Source organism: Pteropus medius, unplaced genomic scaffold (assembly GCF_902729225.1).
Source record: "Pteropus medius unplaced genomic scaffold, Ma_sr-lr_union100, whole genome shotgun sequence".
Lineage (NCBI taxonomy): Eukaryota > Metazoa > Chordata > Mammalia > Chiroptera > Pteropodidae > Pteropus > Pteropus medius.
In genome coordinates this window covers 1,082,244-1,091,971 of record NW_024342469.1, presented here as the reverse complement: position 1 = coordinate 1,091,971, position 9,728 = coordinate 1,082,244, and the positions used below count along the sequence as shown (strand labels likewise).

The 9,728-nt window shown below is 55.5% G+C and overlaps 1 long non-coding RNA gene across 1 annotated transcript; it reads left to right on the top strand.

Annotated features, from left to right (window-relative positions):
- Positions 1 to 1,448: 1,448 nt before the first annotated feature.
- On the top strand, positions 1,449 to 9,422 carry LOC120602774 (uncharacterized). The gene is made up of 3 exons (XR_005652839.1): positions 1,449 to 2,326; positions 6,420 to 6,556; positions 7,965 to 9,422. It is a non-coding gene; the product is annotated as an uncharacterized LOC120602774 (long non-coding RNA).
- Positions 9,423 to 9,728: the final 306 nt, after the last annotated feature.

Genomic DNA, 9,728 nt, shown 5'->3' with positions numbered 1-9,728 from the left:
GATCCCGTGCAGGGGGGGCCGTTGCACCCCACCGGGCAGCTAAGACAGCTGTCGGCGAGTGCTCAGGGGATGGGCCTGCTGGGGTGACCCTGGGGGGCGCACACATGTCGGACCACGAAGCTTCCTGGGGAGCACGTGGAAGCCACTGGAAGACCAGGTGGAGGCTGGTTCCGCCCCCCTGTCCTGCCCCCCACTCCCCCCCGGGCTTCTCCGACATCCCCAAACCAGAGGCAGAAAGCAGGGGCCCGGCGGGCGAGGCTCTGCCAGTGAAGGTGGCGGCCTCGTCCTGCCTGGCGTCCGCATGTTTGTGGGGCGACGTGGGGGACTGAGCAGGGGCGGAATTCGGAGCCGAGCGGGAGAAGCCGGAGGCCCTGACTCGAGTCCCGATGACGCCGCGCCCAGCGGTGCTGCGGGCGAGGCCGGCCGGGGCGGGGGCGGGGGGCACCCCCTGGCGGCGCAGGCAGACCCCGGGGTCCCCCAGGGCCGGCGTGGGTTCGTGTCCGTCTCTGCTTCTCCATCTCCGCCCGCCCGTCTCCCTCTCCCTCTTTCTTTCGGTACTTTATTTGGTTTCCTGGAGAATTTCCAATGGGAGAAGAAAAGCCGCACCCTTACTGAGTGGCTTCACCCAGCCAAGAGAGTCTACCGTTCTTGTTTGTTTGTTTGTTTGTTTGTTTGTTTGTTAATAAAAGCGTTTCGATCCCGTTTCTTGATATTAAGGGTCTGGACGCAATTCCGTTCCCAACCCTGTGAGTCTCAAACTGCTGACGCCCCGTGACACCGACATTTCTCTCTGGAACTCCTTGGGGCCTGGGAATGAGATGCTCCGACAGATGCCGCGCCCCACGAGCAGCCCGCCCGCCCCCCCCCCGCCTCGCCGAGGGGGACGACTCTACATGGGGGGCCACCGTCCTGCCCACTGACGCCTGGGGGTTCGCATTCGTACACCAGTTATGAATGTCGGTTTTACTGTGGCTGTCCCCTACCTTCGAACATCGGTTTTTCCATGAAGATGATAAGGCCGCTGCCACCACGGACGAGCTGCCGCATCTCATGGCGTGACACCACGCAGGTTCGTTTTCTGGTCACGAGGCACCTGGCACGCGTTAGGTGGCCCTTTCCGCCTGGTTTGCTGCCTGATGGACACTCACCAGCGCCCGCCCCGCCCCCGCCCTGCGTCCATCCGTTGTCTGTACGTCGACCACGTTTCCTCCAGCTCTGCTGACCGGCCGTTCCCCGCGCACGTCTGCCCCGGGGGTTCTTGATTTCTGAGTCTTCTAATCGTTTCTGAGCACGTCACTGCTGGAATCCTGAGCCACAGGGAGAATTGTGGGGGGCCCTGAGGCCCCCAAACCCCACCCATGCCACCCAGGGGCCGCCACGTCCATGCACCCCAGATTCCCATCTGCCCATCTCCACATGCGCTGCCAGTCTTCGGGTTTGGGGTGCCTCTGGGGGCCGGACGCCCGGAGAGAGGGAACACGGGAGATGGCATTTCAGGGCCCCAGGATTCTCAAGGGAATGGCTGGCACTGCGAGGTGGCGTCTGTTCCCAGACACACAGCACGGCACACCCAGACGTGCCGTGGGGACTGGGGCGGCTTCTGCCGAATGTGCAGTCCTGTGGGGGGCTGGGGGGCCAGTGCTCTCAGTGGCAATGAGGAATGAACCGTTCTCGGGTTGGAACAGCACACGGAGGAGATGGCTCGGGCAGAAACATCCTGAGCTGGCTGGCCCGGCCTCCGCTCCCCAGGGACTGCTCCCAGCCCCAGCCACCGAAGGGTCTCCACGCCAAGAAGTGAGGAAATTGGCAGCTGGCTGTACATAAGCTGACGGTAAATAAGGCGGCCTGCTGAATTAAAATGCAAGGCATTTCTGCCCGCTCCCTGACAGCCACTGAAGGGTAAAATCGCCAGTCTTTCCATGGGAGAAATTAGCATTAATAAGATAAAACCGTACTTGGAGTAACTGACATTTTGATGAATGTGCGGCAGGATTGGATGGGAGACTTTTGATGGATAATATTTTGGGTTGCCTCAGGTTGCGTTTAATTGTTCTCCGTTCTCAACTTTAGTTAAGTGAAATAGAAAACCTCGGCAGTGTTGGAATTTATCTTTCAGGAGGCAGATGCACGGCTTAATGATCAATCCGGGCTGCCTGCCGCCCCGCCTGCCGGAAGCGGTGAGTCGGAGCGGATGCCACGGGCCCTCCGGCCGCTGCAGACCTCACGCGGCCTGCGGGGACCCCTTCTCCCCTGGCTAAGTGCTCGCCCCGAAGACGTGATCAAATGACAAACACCAACCCCCCGCAAATTCCCATAAAACTCTAAGGTAATTCCAAACAGAACTTCAGTGTGCGTGTGTGCGTGTGTGTGTGCGTGTGTGCGCGCGTGCGTGCGTGTGTGTGTGTTCAATTTGGATAAAGAGATGGAAAATGTGTGTCAGAAAATACATGTCTATAAGAAAACTATGAAGAATGAAACCGAGGGGTCCTGGCCTGAGAGCATCACAGCTTCGTGACGCTGGGGACGGGGGAGGGGAGGGGCCCGCCCCCCGGGAAGGGCGCCCTCCTCACGGGTGCGCTGACTCCTGCCTGTCTGTGTGGGAGCCAACGAACCCGGCTGCCAGCTGGTCGCACACGCGGAAACAAACAGCAGATGCGTCAGATGCTAAAAATCTTCAAAATAAAAGAATGCAGTCTCAGAAGAAAATTAATGTGTGTATGTAGAACCTATGGTTTAGGCGAACGTTTTTGAGGAATAGTAGCAACTAAGAAGCACTTGAAGAAAAAATAAAGAAACAATGTGACTACATTTCGACCAACGTGTAACATAACAGACCGTCACTCGAATGAAAAGTGATGGGGCCACATTTCCAGGGCAGAGAGCGGGTAGACAGTTAATAGCTATAACCTATGAAGGGCTTTTAAATTTGACTCGTAAAAGACAAATAAGGCAGAGTATATAGATAGGCACCAAACAGAACATTTTCCCAAATGGCCAAAAAAAATAATGTGTAAAGTACCCCAAGTCACAAGTAGCCAGAACATGCTAAGTATTTTAGTAAGGAGATACAGAATCACCTCCCCAACAGGCAAAAATCGGGACGGCGACACGTTTGGGTGAACCTGACGGAAAGAGCATCCGTGTGTTACTGCGGGAGAGGCGAGTTACAACTGCTCTTTTGAGAAGTCGTCTGGAAAAATGTATTTAAATTAAAAATACACAAAACCTTACAGCGGACTTCTCACCCTGAATATTTGTTCCTGAGAAATAAGATCGGCGGGGAGCCAGGCGGGGAGGGGTGACGCGCACAGCGGGCCACTGCGTCACGGAGCTGAGAAGCAGACAGCGTACGAGGGACCCGGGTGTGACCCCAGCCACAGGTGTATAATTACTATAAAAACTGGGACATTCCACACAGCACAGCCTAAGGTGTGTGATATGATTACATTTAACGCAGCGGGGTGTGTGTGCATGGTGTGCGCGCATGTGTGTGCATGTGTGTGCACGTGCGCGCTCGCATGTTCATGTGTGTATGTGTTCATGTGTGTGTGTGTGTGTGCGTGTGTGCACATGCATGTGCGTGCATGTGTGTGTGTGCAATGGGATGGGCCAAGTGTGCTCCCCAGGGGTCCGGGACGCGTGTTGGGTGCATGGTTCCTGAGCGCGTCTGCTCCTCCGCACTGCGCAGTGTCCCCAGTCTGAGCCTCCAGCCTCTGCGGGACCATGAGGCGCGTCTCCCTGGCTTGGCCCACTGTGTCTACGAGTCCACGGGCCCCGTGGCCTGCTCTGTGCTGGGACCTGAGCTCCCGTGGGGAGCAGAGTGTGCCAGGGGAAACCAGGCTGAGAGGAATCTGGGCGGAGGGGCCTGAGGGCAGAACCCCTGGTGGCCCAGGGACTGCCCTGGACCATGCAGCAGCCCCTGGTCTGGAGGCAAAGCACAGCCTGCTGTGAAAAGTGAGGTAGCCCAGAGGGTCCCTGGCGACTGCCAGCTCTGCCCTGCCCCCCCGCTGTGCCCTAGAGCCTTCTGCACAGTGCCTCACAGCCAGCCTTGCAGGTGGGACATCTGAGGTTTCCAGGAGTCAGGACAGGCTCCCCAGGGCTGAGACAGGGCTTAAACGCGCATGCCCATTGCCTAGCTCGCCATCCGAGGGCCTGCGTGCCAGGGTGCCAGGCCCCGGGGTATAGGAGGCTGAGGGCTTGACAGGGAGCCCAGGCCCGCGGTGGGCAGGGGCCGAGCTCACGCCGAGGAGTGTGCATTCAGCGGCTCTCGTCCGACCGTCTAGAGAGGCTTCCTGGGCACGGCGGACGCAGGCGCTGGGGCCGAGCACAGGGAGTGTCATGCAGACGAGACACCCAGCCTGTCGGGGGCGCTTAGGTTTCCACTCACAGGGCACTCGGAAGCCAGCAAGGCCGGGGCTGGAGTTGGACAAGCCCCGGCCTGGTCCAGCCTCAGACACCGAAGGAGCCTGTGAGCTTGCCTGTCCCTCGTCCCCCATGAGGGGCGCTTAAGGGGTGGCAGGTGGCAGGAGGCTGTGGGGCGGGATAGTCAAACGCTGGGACGGGCGAGCAGGCACCTCCCTGGTTTACCTTCCAAGACACGAGTTGCCATTCCAAATATCTCTGTGCATTTTTAAAAGTTCAGCCCCGTCTTTCAAACGAGGGACCCACGGCTGGGCCCGGTGGGCGGGGGTCCACGCTGAGGCCCCTCCCTTCCCCGCCTTAGCCGTCCACCGACTTCCCGAAGGGGCTCCCCGGGCTGCGGCCCGCTCAGGGCCTCGAATGACGCCCCCGGCTCGCTGCGGAGTTTGGCAGAGCTCAGGCACAGGCCCTGGCAAGGCCGTGGAGGTGGCAGACTGGACATGGCTTGGACGGCCCCCCTGCCCATTCGTCCGTGATTCACTGCTGGGTCCGCGCCCAGGAAGGCGCCGGGCCCGGCCGGAGACCGGCCGCAGCTGTTCCCCCGGCCGAGGCCAGGGGGCTGCGGTCCGCGCCAGCCTGGACGCCGCCTCCCCTGCGGGCGGCTCTGTGGCCCCGGCCCATCGAAATCTCCACCATGAAATGTGCCCCAGAGGCCCTGGGGAGTCGCAGGTGTCACCGGGGATGGGGCCGGGAGTCGGCGGAATGACATTGCCAGAGCTCCTGTGGCACAGGGCTTCCTGTGCTCGGCCCCAGGGCAGCCGGGTGGGTCCTGCACGCCTGGTCCTCGGCTTGTTTCTCGGCAAACGCAGGCCCACGTCCCACAGCGCCCTGAGAGGACACGGCCGCTGGCCGGGAGGACGCGGGGCTGGGCGAAGCTGGCGGAGACGTGCGACCTCTGACCCCGCAATGCTGCCCCCTGCCCAGCGCCGCAGCTGCTCGGACGTGCTGAGCGGGCCGAGGGCTGCAGTGGGGCAGGCCGGGGGGACCGTCAGAGGGCCTGCGAGGATGGAGGAGAATCTTCAGCCTGGGGGCCCCGGCCCTGTGGGGGAGAGCGGGCTGGGGTCTCAGCCAGCCCTGTCCCCTCCCAGCTGGCCCTGTGCACCATGTGACAGCAGATCCGCAGCAGGAGATCTGCAGGACGCTGGGTCTGCGTGGGGCTGAGGCCCCGCCCGGGAGCCCCTCCCCCCAGACAGGGCTCATCCGGGCAGCCAGAGCACCCGGCCAGACCCTCAGCCGGGGAGTGACGTGTGCCAAGGCTCCCAGAGCCTCTCGCTGGAAGGCGCCTCTGCTCCCTGGCCCGCGTGGCTTCTGGGGGACACCCACGCTCTGGGTTAATGGACTGCCATAGTTTGCTCTGACACCTTTGATGTTGACCCTTCCCCGAGAACGAGCGGCAAAGAAAGACTTGAATAACTCGCTCTGTAACTGAGAAGTGCTCGCGATGACACGGCTAATCCTGTTCTCCATAGCTGGCAGAACACTCCAAGTGCCTCTCACGCTTTCCGGATCTGACAGTTTTAATTATTTCCCCGCACCACTATCGATCCGGTGGGTCAGCCTGGGACTTTGAAGGAAGGCCCTTGTCGATATCCACTGCCAGTCCCAGAACCAGTCACCGCCCGGCCACGCATGGGGTCCGGCGTGTTCTGCCAGCCGGGGCAGGGAGGCTGGCGGCCCCCCGCTCTGTGGGAGCAGCCATATCCTCTCTCTGGAGGCGTTACCTGTGCCCACCGCTGCGGGCAGCCCTCCCTGGGCGTTCCGCGTGTGAGCCCAAGGTTGGGGCAGGGGGTGAAGCGCAAAGCCCCCCGCTGCGATGAGCCAGCAGGGCAATGACATGCGCCCTCCCACACGCACGTGCAGGTGTGCAGGTGAGACACAGGAGCGCACCTGGATGGCCAGACCCATCTTCTGGAACGGGAGCGGCGCCGACCTGCTTCTGTGCCTGTGCGGCTCACGGCTCACATTTAACGTTGTGTTTAGCATCTTTCCATCGCCCACAGACCTGCCCGTGACACACGATGGCCGCGGGAAGCCCCGGGTCCAGACACCCGGTCGACAGCCCACACTGTCCCTGCCCCTGGAATCGGAGCGTCCCTGGTGGCCTTCCGCGTGGACCTGCCCCTGCAGGAACATTTCGGTAGGTGTCTGTGCACACAGGCGTGAGCCTTCCCCAGAGCTGACGTGGGCTTTAAGTGGGGACGGTCCCGGGTGCACTGTCCCCCAGAAGGCCTTGCCCTGAGCGCTCCCCAAAGGGCGCCCCAGACCTGGCCAGCCGGGCAGGGCGGGGCCTGCTTCCTGCAGCTGTCACTCAAACACACTCCCCACGCTTAATTTCCAGCCCGGCGGGGGCGTGGCTTCCGGCTAGGCGTGGCTTCCGGTTAGGCGTGGCTTCCGTTTATCCACCTTTCTATCCTCCTGTGAACCTCGCTCGTTTCTCTGTTTTGCTGCCTTTGTCTTGATCAGTCCGCGTGATTCCTGATCCATCGCGAATATTAATCTTTGATTTTACATGTACAGTCAATCTCTTTTCTACTATTTCTATTCATTGCTTACGATGCCGTTTCTATCAGACGTTTTCATTTTCGTGTTGACAAATCTGTTTTTTGTCACAACGTCTGAGTTCTGTGTTACTTAGGAGGGAATTTTTTGGTTATTTATTGCCTGTGGTGGTTATCTATCTTGATTTTTCCCCGATCGGCCATAATGTTCTCAAAACAAACTGTGAATTCAGTGCTACTTGGCATGTGAGCTCCCTCCCACGCCGGCTTCTTGTGTATGTTCAGCTCTTTCTCTGAATTTTATTATTCTTTTCTCTATTGATCTTTCTATTTTTACCCCTGTGCCAATATATTGTCTTTCGAATCCATTATGACACAGTCTTCCTTGATACCGGTTGCGAGACCATCTGCATTGTTCTTTATCTATATTTTCATGGTCAGGCTTGCCAATTTTCCGCTTCATATATATTTTAAGATGAAATTTCACAAGACATAAAATTGGGATTTTTGATTGAAATTGCATTAAATTTACACAGTAATGTGGGAAGAATTCGTACCCTCACAGTGATGTTTCTCCACTAATGCATGCTGTATCTCCCATTTACACGGGACTGCTTTGTCTTTCCAACAATGTAACTTCCTTGAATGTAAACATTGTATTTCAAATATTTTTTCCAGATAGTCTGTTTCCATCATTAATATGAATGTGGTAGATGAGGATTTTTTCTACTTGGTTATTGTAGGCATGTAATAAAGCTCCTCTTTGGAATATTTTGGTCTGATACCTAGCCACCTTCTGTATTTTAAAATAATTCTAATAATTCTTAAAATAATTCTAATAATTTATTTCCTTCTATCGGATTTTCCAGATACTCCCATTTCATCAGTTCATAATGATATGTTTTTGAAAAGCTCCTTCCTTCATAAGGCGCACAGCCCCTTCATCTTGTAACTTTGCATGAAGACTCTGTCTCTTAGTGTGATTGCCTGTCTTATTTCTCGTTCATTAATTCCTCACTTTCTTAAGGAGCATCTGTTTTCTGCCAGCCCAGATTCTCGGCCCTGCAGATACTAAGCAGAACAAGTCCCTTGGTGAAAAAGCATAAAAAATGAACAAAGACAATACTTTTCCATCAAAAGAAAAGCAGGGAGCTCCAGGAACACTGCCGGCCGACTTCTCAACGGAAACTTTGCGGGACAGAAGGGACCGGCACAAAATATTCACACTGTTGGAAAGCAAGGACCTACAACCAAGACGGCTCTACCCAGAGAGGCTGTCTTTAGAATCGAAGGACAGACAAAGAGCTTCACAGACAAGAAAAAGCTCAAGGGGTTCACCCACGCCGAGCCAACATTACAGAAAATGTCAGACAGTCTTCTTTAAGAAGAAGGAAGAAAACAGATCAGAGATAGGAATAATAAAATGGCAATAACTACACATCTATCAACAATGACTTTAACCGTAAAGGGATAAAACGCTCCCATCGAAAGATAGCGTGGCTGAATGGATAAGCAAACCAGAATCCTACATATGCCGCCTACGAGAGACTCGCTGCAGGTGGAAAGACACTCGCAGACTGGAGTAAGGGGAGGGGAAAAGGCGTTTCGTGAAAAGGGAAACAGACGAACGAAAGGCCAGGGTAGCAGTACCTACATCAGACAAAACAGACTCGAAGACAAAGGCCATCACGAAGACAAAGAAGAACTCGATAATCCCACGCACGGGTGTTTATCCAAAGAAACCCAACACTCTACTTCGAAGGGACGAGTGCATCCATGTGCTCATCGCAACATCGTTTAGAGGAGCCACGATGGGGAGGCCACCTGGGCGTCCATGATGGATGAAAGGATAAAGAAGAGGCGGTACGAACCACAATGGAGTATGACTCGGCCATAGAAAAGAATGGAAGGTCACCATCTGCAGCCTCGTGGATGGGCCCGGAGGGCGCTGTGCTGAGCGGAACGAGTCAGACTGAGAAAGACGAACGCCAGGTGACCTCACTCACGTGTGGGACCCGACGAGCGAAACACAAACAGACTCATCGATACGGAGAGCGTTTTGAGGGGTGCCAGGTGGGAGGGGGCTGGGAGGCTGGGTGCAAAAGGAGAAGGGGTTACCGACTGGTCGCAGAGATGTAAAGTACAGTTTGGGGGACGTATCAACGTCATAGCCACGTCTGGTGCCAGGCGGGGACTAGTCTGACCGTGGTCACCTCGTAAGTTATGTAAGTGTTGTCCACCTCACCATGTTGTCCACTTGAAGCTGATATAATACTGTGTGCCGACTCTAAATAAAGCATTTAAAAAATGTTTTTGAAAGAAGATACTTTTTATTATTAATCTGTTAAAACTTCATATTAAACGGGCAGTTAATCTGTGGAACGCACTCAGTGTTAATCAAGATGCTAACGGGTTTCGTTTCCTCTAAAATTTGTTAATGTTTGTGAATAAACTTCCCAAAGTCGAGAAATCTTTTTGTTTTTTGATAAAAAGCCTTTTTTTTTAGTGCCCTGTTGAAACAGCCTCCCACCTCCGTTGGAAGTTCTAGAAGGTTCCGTCTGTTGAACGTGGGAGGTTCAGGGTCATACTCGGCTGCCACCTGGACCCGAGGCTTCTGAAAGGTTGATCAATGATGATTCTGAATTTCTTTTTAATAATTTTCTTCTTTACAGTTACTTTTACTTTTTCCAGATAATTTTTCTCACTTACATTTTCCCAAGTAATGCATTTTTCATTTAGCTTTTAAAATTTGTCATCGCATGTTTATATTATTTTCTGCAATTATTATGTCTCTTAGATTTATCATGTTCG